Here is a 7,500-nt window from a genome sequence, read left to right on the forward strand (position 1 = left end):
AGATGCGCGAGGGACAGCACAGGGGGACGGTGTATGAGAACGAAGCTGCCTTCAGGAACAGCTCTGTGTATGATACCACCTATGTCTATGGTGCGTGGCTATGTTCTTCTCTCTCTCTGTCTCTGTCTCTGTCTCTCTCTCTCTGTGCAATCTGAACACAGCAGGGAGTATCTCCTGCAACAAATACTGACCACTTGAAAGCCGTTTTTAAAACAAATGATCTCTCAGGCCATGATTGGCCCACAGAGACCCTGCTCCCTTTAGGAAGAAATCTGCACATCGTTGGCTTGGGGAAGTATGCCTACATTCGTTTGATTGGTGATGGTTCGTGCTCTACCTTTTAGGTTAGACTTTTAGGTTAGACTGTACCTTTTAGGTTAGACTTACGGCTGCTCCCTGTGCATTACTGCGAGGCAATTGACAGTGTGATGGCCTCGTACTTGCTTTTTTAGGTACTCTCTTACTTTCCTTAATATCTCAGATCTACCCAGATGTAGTCCACTCGTTCTAGTTGCGCTACCAGCAAGACGGCTCGTTCATATTTGCATGTCCAGCTTTTGCACAATAATGGATTTTGTGCATTGAATCATACTTCTTTGTCCTCCCCATTCCACTTTCAACTTTTTGTACAAGGTTCATAGTGTCAGTCGGAATCCTTGCTTGTTGATTTGAAGGCACGCGTATGGATTCCTTCTCAGAGTGAGCGATATGATTGTATTGATGAGGTGTTAGAGATGTTGTGGGTATTCTTCATATTCTTTTGTTTTTTTCAGGTATTGTAGCTGGCATACAATTCAAATGGTGTTTTCTCTCTTGGCCATCCATCATCTTCGGCTCCTAGACGGCTGTCTTTTTGTTCCTTCACAGCATCCAGTAGTGGGATTTGAAGGTTTTATGGCCCTCTGAAATAAGCAATATAACCTGCTCTAATTTGTGTCTGGTCTGCAATGAAGGAGGGTCAAACAGGTATCACGTGGTCTCAGAAAGAGTGTCTTTCGTTGTTCCCAGGATCAGTCTCATCGCTTCATTTTGAATTCTTTCTAACTTCAGGAGCCTGCTTTGAGAAAGTGTTGTCAGCTGTAGTCCATAGTTACACTGAGAACTAGTGATTGATAAAGCCGGAAGAGGTGGCCTTATTCAATGCATGTTGCTGCCATTGCCTTTAAGTATGAAAGACTCTCTGTATTTCAAAACGTTGTTTGCAGTATGTTTTCTGAAGGTCAGCATCCTGTCGAACTGTATTCCTGAGTAGACTTTCAGTGTCCTCGATCTCTGTTCCATCGATGAGACAGCTGGTGATGACTTGCTCAGTTTTATTGTTGAGAGTGCGTGGTAACGTTTCGGGTTTCGTTGGATTGATGGAACATCCCGTGTCCTGGCACCACTGGGTGATATTATTCAATTGTTTCTGGACGGTTGTAGTTCCTTGAAGACTGGGCTATCGTCCGCTAGAGTGAGCACACGGGCTACTTTTTTTATATTTTTATTTTTAAGATTTGCAAGTCATTTCGTTCAGACGTTGTATAGGACTGGGGAGAGCGGAAATCCTTGTGGCAGTCCCACGGAATGTTTATGGGGTGCAGACATCCAATCTCCAAGACGTTGCCCGGCGGTTCTTTCCTGAAGTGATGTTGCTATGCATCATGTTTGTGTCAGACATATTATATACCTTAGCAGTAGCAATTTCATGGGTTGTAAAAACTGGAATTTATTGTATTGATATTCCAAGTCATATGCTATTCCTCATAAATGGCGGAGATCAGTTGTAATCAGTAAGACGTGGCAGTCATAAACGTTTCTTCATGAGTAACAGGACTGTCCATGTTTGTACTAATCTGTTTTTTTTCTTGAAAACACTCCATGACATTAAAACATTATAAAAGCGGAAATAAATTCCTCGCATAAAATACTTTTTTTGGTAATTTTGACGAAGGAACATGCAAGCAATGTACACACCTGCGGATAAGTTAGATAATAGTGTGTCTTCATGTTTTACATTTATTTGCTTATTTATCATCATTGTTGTCTTATTTATTTATTCATTATTATTATTATTATTTTATTATTATCATTACTACTACCTTTTTATCATAATTATTATTTATTTATTTTATTTATTTATTTATTTATTTATTTATGTAAGCTTATCTATTATTTATTCTTTTTTTTTTCTCAAGGCCTGACTAAGCGCGTTGGGTTACGCTGCTGGTCAGGAATCTGCTTGGCAGATGTGGTGTAGCGTATATGGATTTGTCCGAACGCAGTGACGCCTCCTTGAGCTACTGAAACTGAAACTGAAACTAGATAATGGGTGTATGAGCTAGTCAGTCGTTTGGATGATGCATGGATAATATCTTAGCCAACCGATCTGCTGCCTGTGTGTTGGTCAGTTGAGGACAGCAGCCACTACGAAACACTGGACAATGCCAAGCGCAACGCCACAGGGCTGTGAGACCTCAGTGACCTGGACCTGCTGCCACAGGTGTGACAGGGACCCAGGTGGCTGCACCTGGAACTGTTGGTGCTGACACTGGATCCCGTCTGGCAGCAGGTGTGGGAACCAGGTGTGCTTGAAGTGGATTCAGATGTGCTTGAACTGTAAGCAAGTGTGCTTGAACTGGAATTGGGTGTAATTAAACTAGGTTCATGTGTGATTAATCTGAATTCACATGTGCTGTCATTATACACAGCTAGCTGGTGCGAAACAGAAGCCAGATGTATGCATTACCAGAATATTTTATGATTTCTAAACGATGACTGGTCGAATTGTTGTCGCATTGTGGAAGATATTCCTGTTGCAATAATATTATGTTTTTTACGTCTTAACTTGGTGCTAAGAGTTAAACTGGATGATCTTTGCTACTGTCTTGGCTGATGTAAACTGTATGTGCCCGAAATGTTCTCTGGGCTGAATATGTATCAACAAGAACTCTTTCAAGTTGATCATCTACATGGACATGTGAACTGTTACTGTCTCATCTATATAGACAAGTAGACTTGTAAATGTAACTGCCTTGACTGTATAGACATGTAAACTGTCACTGCCTTTCCTGTGTGGACATGTAAACTGTTACTATTTCACATGTATAGACATATTACCACCTTGCCTGTGTAGACATGTAAACTTTACGTAATCGCCTTGCCTGAACATACATGTAAACTGTAAACTGAATAATCTCTCTCTCTCTCTCTCTCTCTCTCTCTGTATGTGACTCTGTGTGTGTGTGTGTGTGTGTGTGTGTGTGTGTGTGTGTGTGTGTGTGTGTGCGTGCGCGCGCTTTCTCTAGTGCCGTCTCCAAACTTGGCTGTGGAAATGTGTTGCTGAAAGTGGCTTGCTCTCACATTATATTACGAGAGACCACACTTGTTAAAGTGAACGAATTTTGTGTGGTCCGTTTCATTGACTCGTTCATCCCAATTTAATCATGTCCTTATACCTGTTTCCTTGTTGCGGTGTGTATTGTCAAGGCTGTGTGCTCTTTTTGTTGAACTGCTTTCTTACTATATGGCAGTTGTAGTTACAGTAGAATTTTGAAGTTGCTGTATGATAGAGAGAGAGAGAGAGAGAGAGAGAGAGAGAGAGAGAGAGAGACAGACAGACAGACAGACAGACAGACAGACAGTACAGACAGACAGACAGACAGACAGACAGAGACTTACTTAGACTCTTCGCTCCCTGTGGAGCACAGGCCATCAACGACGTTTCTCCACCGAACTCGACTGTGGGCTGTCCTTTCTGCATCCCTCCAGCTGGATCCCAGCCTCTTTAGCTCTGCTCCAGTGTCCCTCCTGCCTCCAGCTGCTCTTGGGTCGTCCTCTCTTCCTTCTCTCCTGGGGGTTCCAGGTCAGGGCCTGGTGTGTAGTGCTGGATGGTGATTTCTTCAAGGTATTTGGTGGTGCAGTTCATTGCCGATTGTGTGCGCTCACACACAGGCACATACACAGCCCTCCTCATCCCCCTCCCAAACACCCATACACTTACTCACACACACACATACACCCACCCAATGACACCATTCCCCCAAAAACATACACACATACATGCATACACACAGCCACATGCATACACGCACACACCAATACACACACATACATACACACAGCTACACTTCCACACACACACTCACACAAACACAGACACAGGCACACACAGACACACACACACTCACACACACACACACGCGCGCGCCCGCACGCACGCACACGCACACTCACATACATGCTTGCACGCGCACGCGCACATGTACCCACACAGAGGACGAATAAAACCATAGAACTTCAATGTGTGTGTGTTTTTTTTTTGTTTTTTTTTTATTCCTATGTCTGAATGCTGTACGTGACTCTTTCTCTCTCTCTCTCTTCTCTCTCTCTCTTCTCTCTCTCTCTCTCCTCTCTCTCTCTTCTCTCTCTCTCTCTCTCTCTCTCTTTGTACATAAAAACATTTGTGAAATGCATAAAATATTGGTTGAAATTATTGAAGCTTCCGCAATCACGTTTGTGCAAACAAGGTTATGATATGATGTTATTACAAATGGAATTAGGTAAAGAAAACCGGGCTTATTATGTTAAAAAGATTCTGTCTGAACATGGTTTTGGAATTGTGTGGATGTCTCAAGAGTGGGAAATGAACAGCAGTTTATTTCGGAATTTAAAGATAGACATATTTGTTCTTTTAAACAAAATTGGCATTCTGATATGGAAACTAAAGAAAAACATAGTTGTTTTTTTTTTCATTAAAAAATGTATTTCAAACGGAAACATTCCTGACAGTCATCACAGATAAGTGGCAAAGAATAAACTTTGCAAGATCTCGACTAAGGACACTTGGATTTAATGCAAATAAAAGATGGTTTTAGCCTGGGACATCCACAGAACCACCATCCCTTTGTGCGCTTCTAGTGTTGATGATGAAAAACATTACTTGTTTCAATGTAAATCATTCGATAGGGTAAGAGATAAGTGTGTGTGTTTTTTGTTTTTAAGTCTGATGTAGCTAAAAGGCACGACATTGTTTCTGCTTTGTCGTCTGTCAATAGCCAAATTTCTTGTAGAAGTGCAGAGAATAAGATGTAATCATACTATTCAGAACAATACCAGAGTAAATGAGGGGGATAGCAATGTATATTGTCTATTATCTTGTGTTCAGACTGTAAGCCAAATAATAAGGTAGACATTGAACAATATCGCTAATAGAATAATGGTCGAGTAATGTTGTTTTTGTCCTTTTGTGTTTTTGTCTTTGTTTCTTTTTTTTAATATTTGTTGCTTCCCTATTGCAAGGATGTTGTATTCCGATAAAAGCTGTTTTGTTTTTCTCTTTTTGCATGTTTGTTTTGTTTTGTTTTGATGGATTAAGCAGAGTGTGGTATAGTACTTGTGGTGACTTAAGAATTAACCCTATCACCCCCTTGTCAATAGACCTATGCAGGTAATGACAATAAAATATCAAAGCGTCAAAGCGTCTCTCTCTCTCTCTCTCTCTCTCTCGCCTGTTTGCAACGTGCAAGCACAATACAAGGGTTTAGCTTGCTGATGCTCTTGTGTCTTTGTATTGAGATCATGTGTACTGTTGAACAATTAAAGACTATTTAAACGACTTGCGTATCTATTTCCCTCGATAGTGAAGATTTTGTCGTTCCCACCCCCATTCTCTCTCTCTCTCTCTCTCTCTCTCTCTCTCTCTCTCTCTCTATATATATATATATATATATATATACGTGTGTGTGTGTGTGCGTGTGTGTGTGTGTGTGTGTGTGTGTGTGTGTGTGTGTGTGTGATTTATGTATATATACATACACACACACACACACACATATATATATATATATATATATATATATATGTGTGTGTGTGTGTGTGTGTGTGTGTGTGTCCCTCACACACACACAGACACACACACACACACACACAGTCACGTAAATCATTCTCACACACACACCACGTTCTGAAGTATGAAAACGTGAGATCTTTGCAAGGGAGACGCAGTTAGTAAGTTTTCCCCTTACATATGAACATTGTCACATGAACTTTCTCCCATAAAAAAGGCTGTAGAGACAGACAGACAGATAGAGAACGAACGAACGAAATGTTTTATTCAAATAAAGGCCATAGCCCCTTACTGAAGAGGTGTGACACATGTACATTGAAATATAGGAATCATAACAGTCATACTGAATACAACAGTAACATACTTTGTATACCATAAATTGCACACAATCAATGTCTAACTACTACAACAGCAATATACCACACATGTCATATAGTACACTTACAAAATAAACAAACAAACAAAAACAACGACAACAACCACAAAACAAACCACTACGATAGTATAACCTTCAACCTTTTCAAAGATTTGTAAATATAGACTGCAAGCCAAGCCAAGACAGATAGAGAGAGAGGGAGAGACACTGTCATATTGTGTCAATGAACATAATTAAGCCTGACATTGAACAGAGTATGGGTTCAAATCCCAACCTTGCACTTTGTCCCAAGTTTCACTTGCAGAGCGTCTTGTCATTCGGATGAAACGAGAGTGAGAGACAGACATACAGACAGATATACAGACAGAGACAGCGACAGACAGACAGACACACATACACACACACGCGCGCGCACAGAAGCAAGGGAGGTAATATTTAACCAGTTTGTTGTACAACATTATTATACTTTTTCGTTAAAATATAACCTGGGAATCATGAAATATATATCACCGAATATATACAGGCTTTATGTATTGAGAATAGATTTGCACAACATTGGAAATGCTAAGAAATGAAGTAAGCAAACAATGCAGAATTTGATTTGGTGCACATCTTGAAATCGTGGTGTTGATTGTTTAGACAGCGCTTAAAGAAATAAACCTGGCCAAAATTTGCTGAGAGTTCGTGTGATCTCTGAGGGGATCACACCCAGCAATCCTAATACTCCGTTCTTTGGAGGAAAATGTGTTGACTGTTGACAGGAAGTATGTCCAAAGTATTCACACATTCAAGCAGTTTAGGGCAGTGACGAAGAGGTAGCAAAAGAAGCAGAAAAAAAATGGTGGGATAGTCGTCGTGTAGGATAGGGTGTAAGACGGGAAGTGGTGGGGAGGGGCTTAGGAAGAAAGGAGGGGTAGAATGTGAGGGAGAGGAGGAGGGTAGGGTAGGCTGGAGGGTAGGGTTGTGGATAACCCCGAGAGGTGTAGGGAGGTGCACAGTAAGACAGAGTGGGGATGGGATGAGGTTAAGGTGGGGGTGCCACAGAGGATATGGATAATTATGGGAAAGAGTGGGCATGTGCAGTTTGGGTTTTGTGTGTGTGTGCCTTCTGGAACTAGATTGTCCTTGCATCGTGATATTCAAAACCACTGTCGTCACAATCACCTCCCAGTCTACTCAAAGTCCAAGTCCCTCCAAGATCAATAAAATTCCCATGCAGTGTGATACAATGCTCTCTCACATACACACACACACAACCACCACACCACACCACACCCTTCCCACCACTGTCAGAATA

General features: G+C 41.3%; 1 protein-coding gene and 1 non-coding gene across 2 annotated transcripts in view; both read left to right on the forward strand.

The window, feature by feature from the left end:
* Positions 1-7,500, forward strand: part of LOC143297639 (phosphatidylinositol phosphatase PTPRQ-like) — a 91,725-nt gene that overhangs the window by 49,552 nt on the left and 34,673 nt on the right. The window lies entirely within an intron of this gene.
* On the forward strand, positions 5,712-5,911 carry LOC143298393 (small nucleolar RNA SNORA23). Its single transcript, XR_013057385.1, has one exon. It is a non-coding gene; the product is annotated as a small nucleolar RNA SNORA23 (small nucleolar RNA).

This window comes from Babylonia areolata, chromosome 23, assembly GCF_041734735.1.
Source record: "Babylonia areolata isolate BAREFJ2019XMU chromosome 23, ASM4173473v1, whole genome shotgun sequence".
In the NCBI taxonomy this organism is placed as follows: domain Eukaryota; kingdom Metazoa; phylum Mollusca; class Gastropoda; order Neogastropoda; family Buccinidae; genus Babylonia; species Babylonia areolata.